The sequence below is a fragment of the Megalopta genalis genome, unplaced genomic scaffold (assembly GCF_051020955.1).
Source record: "Megalopta genalis isolate 19385.01 unplaced genomic scaffold, iyMegGena1_principal scaffold0061, whole genome shotgun sequence".
Lineage (NCBI taxonomy): Eukaryota > Metazoa > Arthropoda > Insecta > Hymenoptera > Halictidae > Megalopta > Megalopta genalis.
Genome location: NW_027476130.1, coordinates 345,001 through 367,500, shown reverse-complemented (window position 1 = coordinate 367,500; position 22,500 = coordinate 345,001). Strand labels below are relative to the sequence as shown.

At 35.5% G+C, this 22,500-nt stretch overlaps 2 non-coding genes across 2 annotated transcripts; both read left to right on the top strand.

The window, feature by feature from the left end:
* Window positions 1–18,466: 18,466 nt before the first annotated feature.
* Window positions 18,467–20,387, top strand: LOC143261705 (small subunit ribosomal RNA). Its single transcript, XR_013035778.1, has one exon. It is a non-coding gene; the product is annotated as a small subunit ribosomal RNA (ribosomal RNA).
* A 1,331-nt stretch (window positions 20,388–21,718) lies between these two features.
* Window positions 21,719–21,873, top strand: LOC143261675 (5.8S ribosomal RNA). The gene has a single exon (XR_013035753.1). It is a non-coding gene; the product is annotated as a 5.8S ribosomal RNA (ribosomal RNA).
* The last annotated feature ends 627 nt before the right edge of the window (window positions 21,874–22,500 follow it).

Sequence of the window (22,500 nt, the reverse complement as noted above, 5' to 3'; positions counted from 1 at the left end):
ATCGATAATTCCGATCTAGAAAGAGACAGAGACAGTCGATCCGCGTTATGTTAAATATTTCAAGGTTCCCGATTCCACAAAATTATAAAAAGTATACGGCTGTGTAGCAGGGATCAAAACGAGTAATTTCGTGTATAAAGTTTAATTAATATCCCATTAGTTTGCCGGGAAACATCGATTATTCCGATCTAGAAAGAGACAGAGACAGTCGATCCGCGTTATGTTAAATATTTCAAGGTTTCCGATTCCACAAAATTATAAAAAGTATACGGCTGTGTAGCGGGGATCAAAACGAGTAATTTCGTGTATAAAGTTTAATTAATCTCCCATTACTTTGCCGGGAAACATCGATTATTCCGATCTAGAAAGAGACAGAGATAGACGATCCGCGTTATGTTAAATATCTCCAGGTTACCGATTCCACAAAATTATAAAAAGTATACGGCTGTGTAGCGGGGATCAAAACGAGTAATTTCATGTATAAAGTTTAATTAATCTCCCAATAGTTTGCCGGGAAACATCGATAATTCCGATCTAGAAAGAGACAGAGACAGTCGATCCGCGTTATGTTAAATATTTCAAGGTTCCCGATTCCACAAAATTATAAAAAGTATACGGCTGTGTAGCAGGGATCAAAACGAGTAATTTCGTGTATAAAGTTTAATTAATATCCCATTAGTTTGCCGGGAAACATCGATTATTCCGATCTAGAAAGAGACAGAGACAGTCGATCCGCGTTATGTTAAATATTTCAAGGTTTCCGATTCCACAAAATTATAAAAAGTATACGGCTGTGTAGCGGGGATCAAAACGAGTAATTTCGTGTATAAAGTTTAATTAATCTCCCATTACTTTGCCGGGAAACATCGATTATTCCGATCTAGAAAGAGACAGAGATAGACGATCCGCGTTATGTTAAATATCTCCAGGTTACCGATTCCACAAAATTATAAAAAGTATACGGCTGTGTAGCGGGGATCAAAACGAGTAATTTCATGTATAAAGTTTAATTAAACTCCCAATAGTTTGCCGGGAAACATCGATTATTCCGATCTAGAAAGAGACAGAGACAGTCGATCCGCGTTATGTTAAATATTTCAAGGTTTCCGATTCCACAAAATTATAAAAAGTATACGGCTGTGTAGCGGGGATCAAAACGAGTAATTTCGTGTATAAAGTTTAATTAATCTCCCATTACTTTGCCGGGAAACATCGATTATTCCGATCTAGAAAGAGACAGAGATAGACGATCCGCGTTATGTTAAATATCTCCAGGTTACCGATTCCACAAAATTATAAAAAGTATACGGCTGTGTAGCGGGGATCAAAACGAGTAATTTCATGTATAAAGTTTAATTAATCTCCCAATAGTTTGCCGGGAAACATCGATAATTCCGATCTAGAAAGAGACAGAGACAGTCGATCCGCGTTATGTTAAATATTTCAAGGTTCCCGATTCCACAAAATTATAAAAAGTATACGGCTGTGTAGCAGGGATCAAAACGAGTAATTTCGTGTATAAAGTTTAATTAATATCCCATTAGTTTCCGGGAAACATCGATAATTCCGATCTAGAAAGAGACAGAGACAGTCGATCCGCGTTATGTTAAATATTTCAAGGTTTCCGATTCCACAAAATTATAAAAAGTATACGGCTGTGTAGCGGGGATCAAAACGAGTAATTTCGTGTATAAAGTTTAATTAATCTCCCATTACTTTGCCGGGAAACATCGATTATTCCGATCTAGAAAGAGACAGAGATAGACGATCCGCGTTATGTTAAATATCTCCAGGTTACCGATTCCACAAAATTATAAAAAGTATACGGCTGTGTAGCGGGGATCAAAACGAGTAATTTCATGTATAAAGTTTAATTAATCTCCCAATAGTTTGCCGGGAAACATCGATAATTCCGATCTAGAAAGAGACAGAGACAGTCGATCCGCGTTATGTTAAATATTTCAAGGTTCCCGATTCCACAAAATTATAAAAAGTATACGGCTGTGTAGCAGGGATCAAAACGAGTAATTTCGTGTATAAAGTTTAATTAATATCCCATTAGTTTCCGGGAAACATCGATAATTCCGATCTAGAAAGAGACAGAGACAGTCGATCCGCGTTATGTTAAATATCTCAAGGTTACCGATTCCACAAAATTATAAAACGTATACGGCTGTGTAGCGGGGATCAAAACGAGTAATTTCATGTATAAAGTTTAATTAAACTCCCAATAGTTTGCCGGGAAACATCGATTATTCCGATCTAGAAAGAGACAGAGACAGTCGATCCGCGTTATGTTAAATATCTCAAGGTTACCGATTCCACAAAATTATAAAAAGTATACGGCTGTGTAGCGGGGATCAAAACGAGTAATTTCATGTATAAAGTTTAATTAAACTCCCAATAGTTTGCCGGGAAACATCGATTATTCCGATCTAGAAAGAGACAGAGACAGTCGATCCGCGTTATGTTAAATATTTCAAGGTTCCCGATTCCACAAAATTATAAAAAGTATACGGCTGTGTAGCGGGGATCAAAACGAGTAATTTCGTGTATAAAGTTTAATTAATCTCCCATTACTTTGCCGGGAAACATCGATTATTCCGATCTAGAAAGAGACAGAGATAGACGATCCGCGTTATGTTAAATATCTCCAGGTTACCGATTCCACAAAATTATAAAAAGTATACGGCTGTGTAGCGGGGATCAAAACGAGTAATTTCATGTATAAAGTTTAATTAAACTCCCAATAGTTTGCCGGGAAACATCGATTATTCCGATCTAGAAAGAGACAGAGACAGTCGATCCGCGTTATGTTAAATATCTCAAGGTTACCGATTCCACAAAATTATAAAAAGTATACGGCTGTGTAGCGGGGATCAAAACGAGTAATTTCATGTATAAAGTTTAATTAAACTCCCAATAGTTTGCCGGGAAACATCGATTATTCCGATCTAGAAAGAGACAGAGACAGTCGATCCGCGTTATGTTAAATATTTCAAGGTTCCCGATTCCACAAAATTATAAAAAGTATACGGCTGTGTAGCGGGGATCAAAACGAGTAATTTCGTGTATAAAGTTTAATTAATATCCCATTACTTTGCCGGGAAACATCAATACTTCGATCGCGCGAGAGAGACAGAGAAACGAACAGACTTTTTTTCGATTTACGGCTAAAATAAATTTTTCTCATTTTATTCAATAACACATTCTTGCTTAGATAACTTTTTTACATAGGGATTAAGCATTTAGAACGATATAATGTTTAAAATAAGGGCACTTTACTCTTGACATTTTACGGTTTTTTCAATTTTCTGAAAAATCCTATCATTAGATTTTTTTAAAAATACGATATTCTTGCTTAACTAACGTTTCTACATAGGGATTAAGCATTTAGAACGAAATCTAATGTCAGAAAATGGCACTTTACTCTTGACATTTTTCGGTTTTTTCAATTTTCTGGAAAATCCTATCATTAGATTTTTTTAAAAATACGATATTCTTGCTTAACTAACGTTTTTACATAGGGATTAAGCATTTAGAACGAAATCTAATGTAGGAAAATGGTACTTTACTCTTGATCGGTACGTTGGGACTTTGAAAATATTCGGGCGTTCCAATCGCTCGTCTGTTGCATCATAGCGCGTCTCGGCGCAATCGACCGATTCGCTCGACCCATTATTTTCGATTTACGGCTAAAATAAATTTTTCTCATTTTATTCAATAACATATTCTTGCTTAGATAACTTTTTTACATAGGGATTAAGCATTTAGAACGATATAATGTTTAAAATAAGGGCACTTTACTCTTGACATTTTACGGTTTTTTCAATTTTCTGAAAAATCCTATCATTAGATTTTTTTAAAAATACGATAATCTTGCATAACTAACGTTTCTACATAGGGATTAAGCATTTAGAACGAAATCTAATGTCAGAAAATGGCACTTTACTCTTGACATTTTTCGGTTTTTTCAATTTTCTGGAAAATCCTATCATTAGATTTTTTTAAAAATACGATATTCTTGCTTAACTAACGTTTTTACATAGGGATTAAGCATTTAGAACGAAATCTAATGTAGGAAATTGGTACTTTACTCTTGATCGGTACGTTGGGACTTTGAAAATATTCGGCCGTACGCGGCGCGTCTCGGCGCTTCGAACAGCTCCGGTGTCCCCATTATTTTCGATTTACGGCTAAAATAAATTTTTCTAATTTTTTTCAATAACATATTCTTGCTTAAATAACTTTTTTACATAGGGATTAAGCATTTAGAACGATACATTGTTTAAAATAAGGGCACTTTACTCTTGACATTTTACGGTTTTTTCAATTTTATGAAAAATCCTATCATTAGATTTTTTTAAAAATACGATAATCTTGCTTAACTAACGTTTCTACATAGGGATTAAGCATTTAGAACGAAATCTAATGTAGGAAAATGGTACTTTACTCTTGATCGGTACGTTGGGACTTTGAAAATATTCGGGCGTTCCAATCGCTCGTCTGTTGCATCATAGCGCGTCTCGGCGCAATCGACCGATTCGCTCGACCCATTATTTTCGATTTACGGCTAAAATAAATTTTTCTCATTTTATTCAATAACATATTCTTGCTTAGATAACTTTTTTACATAGGGATTAAGCATTTAGAACGATATAATGTTTAAAATAAGGGCACTTTACTCTTGACATTTTACGGTTCTTTCAATTTTATGAAAAATCCTATCATTAGATTTTTTTAAAAATACGATAATCTTGCTTAACTAACGTTTCTACATAGGGATTAAGCATTTAGAACGAAATCTAATGTCAGAAAATGGCACTTTACTCTTGACATTTTTCGGTTTTTTCAATTTTCTGGAAAATCCTATCATTAGATTTTTTTTAAAATACGATATTCTTGCTTAACTAACGTTTTTACATAGGGATTAAGCATTTAGAACGAAATCTAATGTAGGAAAATGGTACTTTACTCTTGATCGGTACGTTGGGACTTTGAAAATATTCGGGCGTACGCGGCGCGCTCGGCGCTTCGAACAGCTCCGGTGTCCCCATTATTTTCGATTTACGGCTAAAATAAATTTTTCTCATTTTATTCAATAACATATTCTTGCTTAGATAACTTTTTTACATAGGGATTAAGCATTTAGAACGATATAATGTTTAAAATAAGGGCACTTTACTCTTGACATTTTACGGTTTTTTCAATTTTATGAAAAATCCTATCATTAGATTTTTTTAAAAATACGATATTCTTGCTTAACTAACGTTTTTACATAGGGATTAAGCATTTAGAACGAAATCTAATGTAGGAAAATGGTACTTTACTCTTGATCGGTACGTTGGGACTTTGAAAATATTCGGGCGTTCCAATCGCTCGTCTGTTGCATCATAGCGCGTCTCGGCGCAATCGACCGATTCGCTCGACCCATTATTTTCGATTTACGGCTAAAATAAATTTTTCTCATTTTATTCAATAACATATTCTTGCTTAGATAACTTTTTTACATAGGGATTAAGCATTTAGAACGATATAATGTTTAAAATAAGGGCACTTTACTCTTGACATTTTACGGTTTTTTCAATTTTATGAAAAATCCTATCATTAGATTTTTTTAAAAATACGATAATCTTGCTTAACTAACGTTTCTACATAGGGATTAAGCATTTAGAACGAAATCTAATGTCAGAAAATGGCACTTTACTCTTGACATTTTTCGGTTTTTTCAATTTTCTGGAAAATCCTATCATTAGATTTTTTTTAAAATACGATATTCTTGCTTAACTAACGTTTTTACATAGGGATTAAGCATTTAGAACGAAATCTAATGTAGGAAAATGGTACTTTACTCTTGATCGGTACGTTGGGACTTTGAAAATATTCGGGCGTTCCAATCGCTCGTCTGTTGCATCATAGCGCGTCTCGGCGCAATCGACCGATTCGCTCGACCCATTATTTTCGATTTACGGCTAAAATAAATTTTTCTCATTTTATTCAATAACATATTCTTGCTTAGATAACTTTTTTACATAGGGATTAAGCATTTAGAACGATATAATGTTTAAAATAAGGGCACTTTACTCTTGACATTTTACGGTTTTTTCAATTTTCTGAAAAATCCTATCATTAGATTTTTTTAAAAATACGATAATCTTGCATAACTAACGTTTCTACATAGGGATTAAGCATTTAGAACGAAATCTAATGTCAGAAAATGGCACTTTACTCTTGACATTTTTCGGTTTTTTCAATTTTCTGGAAAATCCTATCATTAGATTTTTTTTAAAATACGATATTCTTGCTTAACTAACGTTTTTACATAGGGATTAAGCATTTAGAACGAAATCTAATGTAGGAAAATGGTACTTTACTCTTGATCGGTACGTTGGGACTTTGAAAATATTCGGGCGTACGCGGCGCGCTCGGCGCTTCGAACAGCTCCGGTGTCCCCATTATTTTCGATTTACGGCTAAAATAAATTTTTCTCATTTTATTCAATAACATATTCTTGCTTAGATAACTTTTTTACATAGGGATTAAGCATTTAGAACGATATAATGTTTAAAATAAGGGCACTTTACTCTTGACATTTTACGGTTTTTTCAATTTTATGAAAAATCCTATCATTAGATTTTTTTAAAAATACGATATTCTTGCTTAACTAACGTTTCTACATAGGGATTAAGCATTTAGAACGAAATCTAATGTCAGAAAATGGCACTTTACTCTTGACATTTTTCGGTTTTTTCAATTTTCTGGAAAATCCTATCATTAGATTTTTTTAAAAATACGATATTCTTGCTTAACTAACGTTTTTACATAGGGATTAAGCATTTAGAACGAAATCTAATGTAGGAAAATGGTACTTTACTCTTGATCGGTACGTTGGGACTTTGAAAATATTCGGCCGTACGCGGCGCGTCTCGGCGCTTCGAACAGCTCCGGTGTCCCCATTATTTTCGATTTACGGCTAAAATAAATTCTTCTAATTTTTTTCAATTACATATTCTTGCTTAAATAACTTTTTTACATAGGGATTAAGCATTTAGAACGATACATTGTTTAAAATAATGGCACTTTACTCTTGACATTTTACGGTTTTTTCAATTTTCTGAAAAATCCTATCATTAGATTTTTTTAAAAATACGATATTCTTGCTTAACTAACGTTTCTACATAGGGATTAAGCATTTAGAACGAAATCTAATGTCAGAAAATGGCACTTTACTCTTGACATTTTTCGGTTTTTTCAATTTTCTGGAAAATCCTATCATTAGATTTTTTTAAAAATACGATATTCTTGCTTAACTAACGTTTTTACATAGGGATTAAGCATTTAGAACGAAATCTAATGTAGGAAAATGGTACTTTACTCTTGATCGGTACGTTGGGACTTTGAAAATATTCGGGCGTTCCAATCGCTCGTCTGTTGCATCATAGCGCGTCTCGGCGCAATCGACCGATTCGCTCGACCCATTATTTTCGATTTACGGCTAAAATAAATTTTTCTCATTTTATTCAATAACATATTCTTGCTTAGATAACTTTTTTACATAGGGATTAAGCATTTAGAACGATATAATGTTTAAAATAAGGGCACTTTACTCTTGACATTTTACGGTTTTTTCAATTTTATGAAAAATCCTATCATTAGATTTTTTTAAAAATACGATAATCTTGCTTAACTAACGTTTCTACATAGGGATTAAGCATTTAGAACGAAATCTAATGTCAGAAAATGGCACTTTACTCTTGACATTTTTCGGTTTTTTCAATTTTCTGGAAAATCCTATCATTAGATTTTTTTTAAAATACGATATTCTTGCTTAACTAACGTTTTTACATAGGGATTAAGCATTTAGAACGAAATCTAATGTAGGAAAATGGTACTTTACTCTTGATCGGTACGTTGGGACTTTGAAAATATTCGGGCGTTCCAATCGCTCGTCTGTTGCATCATAGCGCGTCTCGGCGCAATCGACCGATTCGCTCGACCCATTATTTTCGATTTACGGCTAAAATAAATTTTTCTCATTTTATTCAATAACATATTCTTGCTTAGATAACTTTTTTACATAGGGATTAAGCATTTAGAACGATATAATGTTTAAAATAAGGGCACTTTACTCTTGACATTTTACGGTTTTTTCAATTTTCTGAAAAATCCTATCATTAGATTTTTTTAAAAATACGATAATCTTGCATAACTAACGTTTCTACATAGGGATTAAGCATTTAGAACGAAATCTAATGTCAGAAAATGGCACTTTACTCTTGACATTTTTCGGTTTTTTCAATTTTCTGGAAAATCCTATCATTAGATTTTTTTAAAAATACGATATTCTTGCTTAACTAACGTTTTTACATAGGGATTAAGCATTTAGAACGAAATCTAATGTAGGAAAATGGTACTTTACTCTTGATCGGTACGTTGGGACTTTGAAAATATTCGGGCGTACGCGGCGCGCTCGGCGCTTCGAACAGCTCCGGTGTCCCCATTATTTTCGATTTACGGCTAAAATAAATTTTTCTCATTTTATTCAATAACATATTCTTGCTTAGATAACTTTTTTACATAGGGATTAAGCATTTAGAACGATATAATGTTTAAAATAAGGGCACTTTACTCTTGACATTTTACGGTTTTTTCAATTTTATGAAAAATCCTATCATTAGATTTTTTTAAAAATACGATATTCTTGCTTAACTGACGTTTCTACATAGGGATTAAGCATTTAGAACGAAATCTAATGTCAGAAAATGGCACTTTACTCTTGACATTTTTCGGTTTTTTCAATTTTCTGGAAAATCCTATCATTAGATTTTTTTAAAAATACGATATTCTTGCTTAACTAACGTTTTTACATAGGGATTAAGCATTTAGAACGAAATCTAATGTAGGAAAATGGTACTTTACTCTTGACCGGTACGTTGGGACTTTGAAAATATTCGGGCGTTCCAATCGCTCGTCTGTTGCATCATAGCGCGTCTCGGCGCAATCGACCGATTCGCTCGACCCATTATTTTCGATTTACGGCTAAAATAAATTTTTCTCATTTTATTCAATAACATATTCTTGCTTAGATAACTTTTTTACATAGGGATTAAGCATTTAGAACGATATAATGTTTAAAATAAGGGCACTTTACTCTTGACATTTTACGGTTTTTTCAATTTTCTGAAAAATCCTATCATTAGATTTTTTTAAAAATACGATAATCTTGCATAACTAACGTTTCTACATAGGGATTAAGCATTTAGAACGAAATCTAATGTCAGAAAATGGCACTTTACTCTTGACATTTTTCGGTTTTTTCAATTTTCTGGAAAATCCTATCATTAGATTTTTTTTAAAATACGATATTCTTGCTTAACTAACGTTTTTACATAGGGATTAAGCATTTAGAACGAAATCTAATGTAGGAAAATGGTACTTTACTCTTGACCGGTACGTTGGGACTTTGAAAATATTCGGGCGTACGCGGCGCGCTCGGCGCTTCGAACAGCTCCGGTGTCCCCATTATTTTCGATTTACGGCTAAAATAAATTTTTCTCATTTTATTCAATAACATATTCTTGCTTAGATAACTTTTTTACATAGGGATTAAGCATTTAGAACGATATAATGTTTAAAATAAGGGCACTTTACTCTTGACATTTTACGGTTTTTTCAATTTTATGAAAAATCCTATCATTAGATTTTTTTAAAAATACGATATTCTTGCTTAACTAACGTTTCTACATAGGGATTAAGCATTTAGAACGAAATCTAATGTCAGAAAATGGCACTTTACTCTTGACATTTTTCGGTTTTTTCAATTTTCTGGAAAATCCTATCATTAGATTTTTTTAAAAATACGATATTCTTGCTTAACTAACGTTTTTACATAGGGATTAAGCATTTAGAACGAAATCTAATGTAGGAAAATGGTACTTTACTCTTGATCGGTACGTTGGGACTTTGAAAATATTCGGGCGTTCCAATCGCTCGTCTGTTGCATCATAGCGCGTCTCGGCGCAATCGACCGATTCGCTCGACCCATTATTTTCGATTTACGGCTAAAATAAATTTTTCTCATTTTATTCAATAACATATTCTTGCTTAGATAACTTTTTTACATAGGGATTAAGCATTTAGATCGATATAATGTTTAAAATAAGGGCACTTTACTCTTGACATTTTACGGTTTTTTCAATTTTCTGAAAAATCCTATCATTAGATTTTTTTAAAAATACGATATTCTTGCTTAACTAACGTTTCTACATAGGGATTAAGCATTTAGAACGAAATCTAATGTCAGAAAATGGCACTTTACTCTTGACATTTTTCGGTTTTTTCAATTTTCTGGAAAATCCTATCATTAGATTTTTTTAAAAATACGATATTCTTGCTTAACTAACGTTTTTACATAGGGATTAAGCATTTAGAACGAAATCTAATGTAGGAAAATGGTACTTTACTCTTGATCGGTACGTTGGGACTTTGAAAATATTCGGCCGTACGCGGCGCGTCTCGGCGCTTCGAACAGCTCCGGTGTCCCCATTATTTTCGATTTACGGCTAAAATAAATTCTTCTAATTTTTTTCAATTACATATTCTTGCTTAAATAACTTTTTTACATAGGGATTAAGCATTTAGAACGATACATTGTTTAAAATAATGGCACTTTACTCTTGACATTTTACGGTTTTTTCAATTTTCTGAAAAATCCTATCATTAGATTTTTTTAAAAATACGATATTCTTGCTTAACTAACGTTTCTACATAGGGATTAAGCATTTAGAACGAAATCTAATGTCAGAAAATGGCACTTTACTCTTGACATTTTTCGGTTTTTTCAATTTTCTGGAAAATCCTATCATTAGATTTTTTTAAAAATACGATATTCTTGCTTAACTAACGTTTTTACATAGGGATTAAGCATTTAGAACGAAATCTAATGTAGGAAAATGGTACTTTACTCTTGATCGGTACGTTGGGACTTTGAAAATATTCGGGCGTTCCAATCGCTCGTCTGTTGCATCATAGCGCGTCTCGGCGCAATCGACCGATTCGCTCGACCCATTATTTTCGATTTACGGCTAAAATAAATTTTTCTCATTTTATTCAATAACATATTCTTGCTTAGATAACTTTTTTACATAGGGATTAAGCATTTAGAACGATATAATGTTTAAAATAAGGGCACTTTACTCTTGACATTTTACGGTTTTTTCAATTTTATGAAAAATCCTATCATTAGATTTTTTTAAAAATACGATAATCTTGCTTAACTAACGTTTCTACATAGGGATTAAGCATTTAGAACGAAATCTAATGTCAGAAAATGGCACTTTACTCTTGACATTTTTCGGTTTTTTCAATTTTCTGGAAAATCCTATCATTAGATTTTTTTTAAAATACGATATTCTTGCTTAACTAACGTTTTTACATAGGGATTAAGCATTTAGAACGAAATCTAATGTAGGAAAATGGTACTTTACTCTTGATCGGTACGTTGGGACTTTGAAAATATTCGGGCGTTCCAATCGCTCGTCTGTTGCATCATAGCGCGTCTCGGCGCAATCGACCGATTCGCTCGACCCATTATTTTCGATTTACGGCTAAAATAAATTTTTCTCATTTTATTCAATAACATATTCTTGCTTAGATAACTTTTTTACATAGGGATTAAGCATTTAGAACGATATAATGTTTAAAATAAGGGCACTTTACTCTTGACATTTTACGGTTTTTTCAATTTTCTGAAAAATCCTATCATTAGATTTTTTTAAAAATACGATAATCTTGCATAACTAACGTTTCTACATAGGGATTAAGCATTTAGAACGAAATCTAATGTCAGAAAATGGCACTTTACTCTTGACATTTTTCGGTTTTTTCAATTTTCTGGAAAATCCTATCATTAGATTTTTTTAAAAATACGATATTCTTGCTTAACTAACGTTTTTACATAGGGATTAAGCATTTAGAACGAAATCTAATGTAGGAAATTGGTACTTTACTCTTGATCGGTACGTTGGGACTTTGAAAATATTCGGCCGTACGCGGCGCGTCTCGGCGCTTCGAACAGCTCCGGTGTCCCCATTATTTTCGATTTACGGCTAAAATAAATTTTTCTAATTTTTTTCAATAACATATTCTTGCTTAAATAACTTTTTTACATAGGGATTAAGCATTTAGAACGATACATTGTTTAAAATAAGGGCACTTTACTCTTGACATTTTACGGTTTTTTCAATTTTATGAAAAATCCTATCATTAGATTTTTTTAAAAATACGATAATCTTGCTTAACTAACGTTTCTACATAGGGATTAAGCATTTAGAACGAAATCTAATGTAGGAAAATGGTACTTTACTCTTGATCGGTACGTTGGGACTTTGAAAATATTCGGGCGTTCCAATCGCTCGTCTGTTGCATCATAGCGCGTCTCGGCGCAATCGACCGATTCGCTCGACCCATTATTTTCGATTTACGGCTAAAATAAATTTTTCTCATTTTATTCAATAACATATTCTTGCTTAGATAACTTTTTTACATAGGGATTAAGCATTTAGAACGATATAATGTTTAAAATAAGGGCACTTTACTCTTGACATTTTACGGTTTTTTCAATTTTATGAAAAATCCTATCATTAGATTTTTTTAAAAATACGATAATCTTGCTTAACTAACGTTTCTACATAGGGATTAAGCATTTAGAACGAAATCTAATGTCAGAAAATGGCACTTTACTCTTGACATTTTTCGGTTTTTTCAATTTTCTGGAAAATCCTATCATTAGATTTTTTTTAAAATACGATATTCTTGCTTAACTAACGTTTTTACATAGGGATTAAGCATTTAGAACGAAATCTAATGTAGGAAAATGGTACTTTACTCTTGACCGGTACGTTGGGACTTTGAAAATATTCGGGCGTTCCAATCGCTCGGCTGTTGCATCATAGCGCGTCTCGGCGCAATCGACCGATTCGCTCGACCCATTATTTTCGATTTACGGCTAAAATAAATTTTTCTCATTTTATTCAATAACATATTCTTGCTTAGATAACTTTTTTACATAGGGATTAAGCATTTAGAACGATATAATGTTTAAAATAAGGGCACTTTACTCTTGACATTTTACGGTTTTTTCAATTTTCTGAAAAATCCTATCATTAGATTTTTTTAAAAATACGATAATCTTGCATAACTAACGTTTCTACATAGGGATTAAGCATTTAGAACGAAATCTAATGTCAGAAAATGGCACTTTACTCTTGACATTTTTCGGTTTTTTCAATTTTCTGGAAAATCCTATCATTAGATTTTTTTTAAAATACGATATTCTTGCTTAACTAACGTTTTTACATAGGGATTAAGCATTTAGAACGAAATCTAATGTAGGAAAATGGTACTTTACTCTTGATCGGTACGTTGGGACTTTGAAAATATTCGGGCGTACGCGGCGCGCTCGGCGCTTCGAACAGCTCCGGTGTCCCCATTATTTTCGATTTACGGCTAAAATAAATTTTTCTCATTTTATTCAATAACATATTCTTGCTTAGATAACTTTTTTACATAGGGATTAAGCATTTAGAACGATATAATGTTTAAAATAAGGGCACTTTACTCTTGACATTTTACGGTTTTTTCAATTTTATGAAAAATCCTATCATTAGATTTTTTTAAAAATACGATATTCTTGCTTAACTAACGTTTCTACATAGGGATTAAGCATTTAGAACGAAATCTAATGTCAGAAAATGGCACTTTACTCTTGACATTTTTCGGTTTTTTCAATTTTCTGGAAAATCCTATCATTAGATTTTTTTAAAAATACGATATTCTTGCTTAACTAACGTTTTTACATAGGGATTAAGCATTTAGAACGAAATCTAATGTAGGAAAATGGTACTTTACTCTTGATCGGTACGTTGGGACTTTGAAAATATTCGGGCGTTCCAATCGCTCGTCTGTTGCATCATAGCGCGTCTCGGCGCAATCGACCGATTCGCTCGACCCATTATTTTCGATTTACGGCTAAAATAAATTTTTCTCATTTTATTCAATAACATATTCTTGCTTAGATAACTTTTTTACATAGGGATTAAGCATTTAGAACGATATAATGTTTAAAATAAGGGCACTTTACTCTTGACATTTTACGGTTTTTTCAATTTTCTGAAAAATCCTATCATTAGATTTTTTTAAAAATACGATAATCTTGCATAACTAACGTTTCTACATAGGGATTAAGCATTTAGAACGAAATCTAATGTCAGAAAATGGCACTTTACTCTTGACATTTTTCGGTTTTTTCAATTTTCTGGAAAATCCTATCATTAGATTTTTTTAAAAATACGATATTCTTGCTTAACTAACGTTTTTACATAGGGATTAAGCATTTAGAACGAAATCTAATGTAGGAAATTGGTACTTTACTCTTGATCGGTACGTTGGGACTTTGAAAATATTCGGCCGTACGCGGCGCGTCTCGGCGCTTCGAACAGCTCCGGTGTCCCCATTATTTTCGATTTACGGCTAAAATAAATTTTTCTAATTTTTTTCAATAACATATTCTTGCTTAAATAACTTTTTTACATAGGGATTAAGCATTTAGAACGATACATTGTTTAAAATAAGGGCACTTTACTCTTGACATTTTACGGTTTTTTCAATTTTATGAAAAATCCTATCATTAGATTTTTTTAAAAATACGATAATCTTGCTTAACTAACGTTTCTACATAGGGATTAAGCATTTAGAACGAAATCTAATGTAGGAAAATGGTACTTTACTCTTGACATTTTTCGGTTTTTTCAATTTTCTGGAAAATCCTATCATTAGATTTTTTTAAAAATACGATATTCTTGCTTAACTAACGTTTTTACATAGGGATTAAGCATTTAGAACGAAATCTAATGTAGGAAAATGGTACTTTACTCTTGATCGGTACGTTGGGACTTTGAAAATATTCGGGCGTTCCAATCGCTCGTCTGTTGCATCATAGCGCGTCTCGGCGCAATCGACCGATTCGCTCGACCCATTATTTTCGATTTACGGCTAAAATAAATTTTTCTCATTTTATTCAATAACATATTCTTGCTTAGATAACTTTTTTACATAGGGATTAAGCATTTAGAACGATATAATGTTTAAAATAAGGGCACTTTACTCTTGACATTTTACGGTTTTTTCAATTTTATGAAAAATCCTATCATTAGATTTTTTTAAAAATACGATAATCTTGCTTAACTAACGTTTCTACATAGGGATTAAGCATTTAGAACGAAATCTAATGTCAGAAAATGGCACTTTACTCTTGACATTTTTCGGTTTTTTCAATTTTCTGGAAAATCCTATCATTAGATTTTTTTTAAAATACGATATTCTTGCTTAACTAACGTTTTTACATAGGGATTAAGCATTTAGAACGAAATCTAATGTAGGAAAATGGTACTTTACTCTTGATCGGTACGTTGGGACTTTGAAAATATTCGGGCGTTCCAATCGCTCGTCTGTTGCATCATAGCGCGTCTCGGCGCAATCGACCGATTCGCTCGACCCATTATTTTCGATTTACGGCTAAAATAAATTTTTCTCATTTTATTCAATAACATATTCTTGCTTAGATAACTTTTTTACATAGGGATTAAGCATTTAGAACGATATAATGTTTAAAATAAGGGCACTTTACTCTTGACATTTTACGGTTTTTTCAATTTTCTGAAAAATCCTATCATTAGATTTTTTTAAAAATACGATAATCTTGCATAACTAACGTTTCTACATAGGGATTAAGCATTTAGAACGAAATCTAATGTCAGAAAATGGCACTTTACTCTTGACATTTTTCGGTTTTTTCAATTATCTGGAAAATCCTATCATTAGATTTTTTTAAAAATACGATATTCTTGCTTAACTAACGTTTCTACATAGGGATTAAGCATTTAGAACGAAATCTAATGTCAGAAAATGGCACTTTACTCTTGACATTTTTCGGTTTTTTCAATTTTCTGGAAAATCCTATCATTAGATTTTTTTTAAAATACGATATTCTTGCTTAACTAACGTTTTTACATAGGGATTAAGCATTTAGAACGAAATCTAATGTAGGAAAATGGTACTTTACTCTTGACCGGTACGTTGGGACTTTGAAAATATTCGGGCGTTCCAATCGCTCGTCTGTTGCATCATAGCGCGTCTCGGCGCAATCGACCGATTCGCTCGACCCATTATTTTCGATTTACGGCTAAAATAAATTTTTCTCATTTTATTCAATAACATATTCTTGCTTAGATAACTTTTTTACATAGGGATTAAGCATTTAGAACGATATAATGTTTAAAATAAGGGCACTTTACTCTTGACATTTTACGGTTTTTTCAATTTTCTGAAAAATCCTATCATTAGATTTTTTTAAAAATACGATAATCTTGCATAACTAACGTTTCTACATAGGGATTAAGCATTTAGAACGAAATCTAATGTCAGAAAATGGCACTTTACTCTTGACATTTTTCGGTTTTTTCAATTTTCTGGAAAATCCTATCATTAGATTTTTTTTAAAATACGATATTCTTGCTTAACTAACGTTTTTACATAGGGATTAAGCATTTAGAACGAAATCTAATGTCAGAAAATGGCACTTTACTCTTGACATTTTTCGGTTTTTTCAATTTTCTGGAAAATCCTATCATTAGATTTTTTTAAAAATACGATATTCTTGCTTAACTAACGTTTTTACATAGGGATTAAGCATTTAGAACGAAATCTAATGTAGGAAATTGGTACTTTACTCTTGATCGGTACGTTGGGACTTTGAAAATATTCGGCCGTACGCGGCGCGTCTCGGCGCTTCGAACAGCTCCGGTGTCCCCATTATTTTCGATTTACGGCTAAAATAAATTTTTCTAATTTTTTTCAATTACATATTCTTGCTTAAATAACTTTTTTACATAGGGATTAAGCATTTAGAACGACATGTTGTTTAAAATAATGGTACTTTACTCTTGTGATTTTTCGGTTTTTTTTGATTATTTTGAAAAATAAATTTTTGTAATTTTTTTAAATACGATATTCGTGATCAGTGAACGATTTCACATATGGATTAAGCATTTAGAATCGTGCGGACGCGTTATTAAAAAAGTTTACTCGATGCGATGGGACTTTAAAAAGTTTGTGAAAATTTTCATATTGGGAAAAAATGTGTAATTTTTTGTCTAGTTTACGGTAGTGTAATTTATTTTAATGTTTACTATAAAAATTTTTTTCGTTCGTTCACGCGCTATGTTACAACAGCACGGCCGGGCGGTCTGTTGCCGCAGCGGTTTACACTCATAAGCGCGCGTGCTATTCGGCCGGCGGCGCCGGCGTCCTTGCCGGCCGTTCGGTATCTATAAGAGATACACGGTCCGTGCGAGGCGGACGGAGCAGAGCGGGTTTTGGGCCAATTCTACGATCTCGGTCGAGAAGCTGTCTCAGAGCTCCTTCGGGGCTTCGGTCCTGACTGTTTCGTGCCGTTTACGTTACGGACTTTTCTCCACACAGCGTGGCCACGGGTCGGTGTCTTTGACCGAATGGCCCATATGTGGCAAGCCCTACGGGGTTGGTTACCCGTATGCACTTTGTATGTATACTCGTACTCACTGAGCAATCGACTCTTCTGTCCGAGCGATGGAAAAATTTTTTAAAATGCATCTGTAAGATTTGGAAGCAAATCGTACCAATTGAAAACTGTGGCTAAAATGAATAGCCCAGTGGAGAGAGAAAACTATCAAAAAACTGATTTTTTAAATCAAGAGGTGTCAGAAATCGAAATGCCTAGCGCGAGCGGAAGAACACGCTTTCTCGCCAGTCCAGCATGTGTCCTGTCCGTTCTTCCTCGGCTTGCCGATTTTGCCCAGATCAGAGGTTTCGTGCTTCCGGCGGTCAGAAGATCAGCGTGAGCGTACGCGCTTCCACGACTATGGCATCACCCATGTACTTTTTCCTTTGAATATATTTGAGTACATAAAAAATATTAAAACATATAGAGAGAACTGTGTCTTGGATCTTAAAAATTTGTCAATAGCGATGATATATTATTACTTAACTTGAAGTATTTGTACGTTTTAGCTGGGACGTACATTTATCTTACAAGATGTTAATAGCGAGACTCTTGAAGATAAAATTATCTTGTGATTTTATGAAGGCAAAGATAGAAACGTACGAAGCTGGCGTACGTAGAAAAATGTGATTTTACGATAGAACAAAAATATAATACGTACGTTTTTGGGCGTACGGTAAAATATCTGTATGGTAGAAAAATGAAAGAAATTGAGCGTTAAAGAAGATATGTTACAAGCGCGGAATGTGGCAAAACTTGTACATATTTGAAAGAGAAAAGTGGTGTGTCGACCTGACATATATATATGAAACAGGCGACGATGGAAAAGGATTTAAATTTTGTCCATTTTATATATACATATTGTATAGTTCCCTGGTTGATCCTGCCAGTAGTCATATGCTTGTCTCAAAGATTAAGCCATGCATGTCTCAGTACATGCCGTATTAAGGTGAAACCGCGAATGGCTCATTAAATCAGTTATGGTTTCTTAGATCGTACTAAAATTTACTTGGATAACTGTGGTAATTCTAGAGCTAATACATGCAAAACAGAGTTCCGACCAGAGATGGTAGGAACGCTTTTATTAGATCAAAACCAATCGGTGGCGGGTGTTTACACTCGTCCATCGTTTGCTTTGGTGACTCTGAATAACTTTGTGCTGATCGCATGGTCTTATAGCACCGGCGACGCATCTTTCAAATGTCTGCCTTATCAACTGTCGATGGTAGGTTCTGCGCCTACCATGGTTGTAACGGGTAACGGGGAATCAGGGTTCGATTCCGGAGAGGGAGCCTGAGAAACGGCTACCACATCCAAGGAAGGCAGCAGGCGCGCAAATTACCCACTCCCGGCACGGGGAGGTAGTGACGAAAAATAACGATACGGGACTCATCCGAGGCCCCGTAATCGGAATGAGTACACTTTAAATCCTTTAACGAGGATCCATTGGAGGGCAAGTCTGGTGCCAGCAGCCGCGGTAATTCCAGCTCCAATAGCGTATATTAAAGTTGTTGCGGTTAAAAAGCTCGTAGTTGAATCTGTGTGTCACAGTGTCGGTTCATCGCTCGCGGTGTTTAACTGGCATTATGTGGTACGTCCTACCGGTGGGCTTTGCTCTTCACGGGGCGGTCCAACTAATATCCCATCGCGGTGCTCTTCACTGAGTGTCGAGGTGGGCCGGTACGTTTACTTTGAACAAATTAGAGTGCTCAAAGCAGGCTACCTTCGCCTGAATACTGTGTGCATGGAATAATGGAATAGGACCTCGGTTCTATTTTGTTGGTTTTCGGAACCCCGAGGTAATGATTAATAGGGACAGATGGGGGCATTCGTATTGCGACGTTAGAGGTGAAATTCTTGGATCGTCGCAAGACGGACAGAAGCGAAAGCATTTGCCAAAAATGTTTTCATTAATCAAGAACGAAAGTTAGAGGTTCGAAGGCGATCAGATACCGCCCTAGTTCTAACCATAAACGATGCCAGCTAGCGATCCGCCGAAGTTCCTACGATGACTCGGCGGGCAGCTTCCGGGAAACCAAAGCTTTTGGGTTCCGGGGGAAGTATGGTTGCAAAGCTGAAACTTAAAGGAATTGACGGAAGGGCACCACCAGGAGTGGAGCCTGCGGCTTAATTTGACTCAACACGGGAAACCTCACCAGGCCCGGACACCGGAAGGATTGACAGATTGATAGCTCTTTCTTGATTCGGTGGGTGGTGGTGCATGGCCGTTCTTAGTTGGTGGAGCGATTTGTCTGGTTAATTCCGATAACGAACGAGACTCTAGCCTGCTAAATAGACGTAATTATGGTATCTCGAAGGCTCTCGGCTTCTGCCGGTGGGGTTTTTACTACCAACGTACAAACAAATCTTCTTAGAGGGACAGGCGGCTTCTAGCCGCACGAGATTGAGCAATAACAGGTCTGTGATGCCCTTAGATGTTCTGGGCCGCACGCGCGCTACACTGAAGGAATCAGCGTGTGTTCCCTGGCCGAAAGGCCCGGGTAACCCGCTGAACCTCCTTCGTGCTAGGGATTGGGGCTTGCAATTATTCCCCATGAACGAGGAATTCCCAGTAAGCGCGAGTCATAAGCTCGCGTTGATTACGTCCCTGCCCTTTGTACACACCGCCCGTCGCTACTACCGATTGAATGATTTAGTGAGGTCTTCGGACTGGTGCGCGGCAATGTTTCGGCATTGCCGATGATGCCGGGAAGATGACCAAACTTGATTATTTAGAGGAAGTAAAAGTCGTAACAAGGTTTCCGTAGGTGAACCTGCGGAAGGATCATTACAATGTTCCAATATATCTCAAAGAGAGAGGAGAGGAGGAGAGAAAATGAATTCGATTAGTTTGTGGATAAGAATTCATATAAAAAAAAAAGATATTGTTGAGCCCGCCAGATCATTCGTGCGTGATTTACACGGCCAGACGTGTGTACTACACGTATTAGGCCTTTGATCTGCGTTGCGTAGGCCACAACAAATCTTTCAAAGAGAGAGAGATATATGTGTTGTTGGGGTTTGTGATTATGAAGGTGCCCCAACGCACAAAAATATATAAAAATGTACAAAGTTGGGATGTGGTGTGGTGGAGAAGAGTTGGGCCCGACCAGATCATTCGTGCGTGATTTACACGGCAGACGTGTGTACTACACGTATTAGGCCTTTGATCTGCGTTGCGTAGGCCATCTTCCTTCCAAGACACACACGTGTTGGGGTTTGTGTGATTTTATGATAGTGCCTCAACACGGAAAAATAAGCGTACGAGAAGAGTTGGGCCCGACCAGATCATTCGTGCGTGATTTATACACGGCCAGACGCGTATTATATTACACGTATTAGGCCTTTGATCTGCGTTGCGTAGGCCATCTTCTCGATAGAGAGAAAGCCAATGTATTCTTTTTTCTTTCTTTACACACACACACACAGTTGTAGTAGGACAGGGAGGGATGCGAGCGTGCTTAATCACGCTTCCTCAAGTCTTCGCTGTGGTGTAAAAAAAAAAAAGAAAAAAAGGAATCGTTGGGAAAGTCCAAAGGACGAAAATATCGGGCAGTCTGAAGATAACTTAATGCTCGTTTACATTGGTATCAAGAGAGACCGGCTTGTGTAGCTCGTTTCAATGCTGTGTCGTTGTCATTGACACCCTACTCTGTTGCGCGCTAGTGGCAGCATGAGCGTGGGACGTATATATATATGACACCCAGCTAGAGCCGGCCGTGAGTCCGTCCGGTGTAAATAACGACGAAAGGAGAGAGAAACTTTTCGAATCCAGTATCGGGTTGATAATTGTCCAGTTTGAATATCCATATCCCCGTCGTTTTTGGAGGTGATATACTCTCTGTGTTTCTTCGATAGAAGGCTTTTCAATGTTCTATTCGCTCCGACCGTCGAACTTGCAAGAAAACAGTGGTTTTGGATTTGCTCGTACATATATATATGGTTTCGACGGAAATATCTCGTTCTTTAAGGGACAATTATGTCGTTGTACGACGACTCCCGAATCTCCTTCGCGCGCTGGTTGGAGCTCTTCGGGTATCGGCTTGTTCCGAAATATAACACAAAAATGTGGTGGATAGCAAATACACATTATATATATATGAGAGAATAAAAGGGAAAAATTACCCTGAACGGTGGATCACTTGGCTCGTGGGTCGATGAAGAACGCAGCTAATTGCGCGTCAACGTGTGAACTGCAGGACACATGAACATCGACATTTCGAACGCACATTGCGGTCCACGGATACAATTCCTGGACCACGCCTGGCTGAGGGTCGTTTACGTACTTATAAACTGCTTGCGTTGATGGCACTTGTTGCCTATATACGTACGAGCGAATGGTGGGCGCTTCGTCGGCGTTTGTCGCGGTCCTATGAATATTGAGAAATTTTACGTACGTCTAACAGTCTTCGAGAGAGATGGAAATCGTGTTCGAACTAGCGTGAGTGTGGAAGGCGGTGTCGTGTGTCGTATATGTTTTATATACGTCCGCCCGTCTGAAACACCGCTTCGAAGCGGTGACAAAATCTTTTTCGGGACGATTCGTATCCGTAGAACTATCGAGATTTCACTGGTACATTTTCAACGCGCTCCCGACGTCGCCTGAAATGAAACGAGATGGGTTTAACCCACGAAAGCGTACTACACGAGTCTGTCCTATGTGAAGACTGTGTACAGAGATCGAACGAACGCATGAAAGAAATTGAACGAAAGAACACATAACCCGCAAAAATATAGAGTAGAATTGTGACCGTTGCTTCGAATTTGAATTTATATGTATATATATATCATAGCCCCAGGGAGTGGAACCTATGAGTGTGGAAGGATGTCTCTTACCGTTATGTTGCCAGAGGAAAAAAAGTCTCTCTCTTCGTACGACACATTTGTGTACGAATTGTATCGAT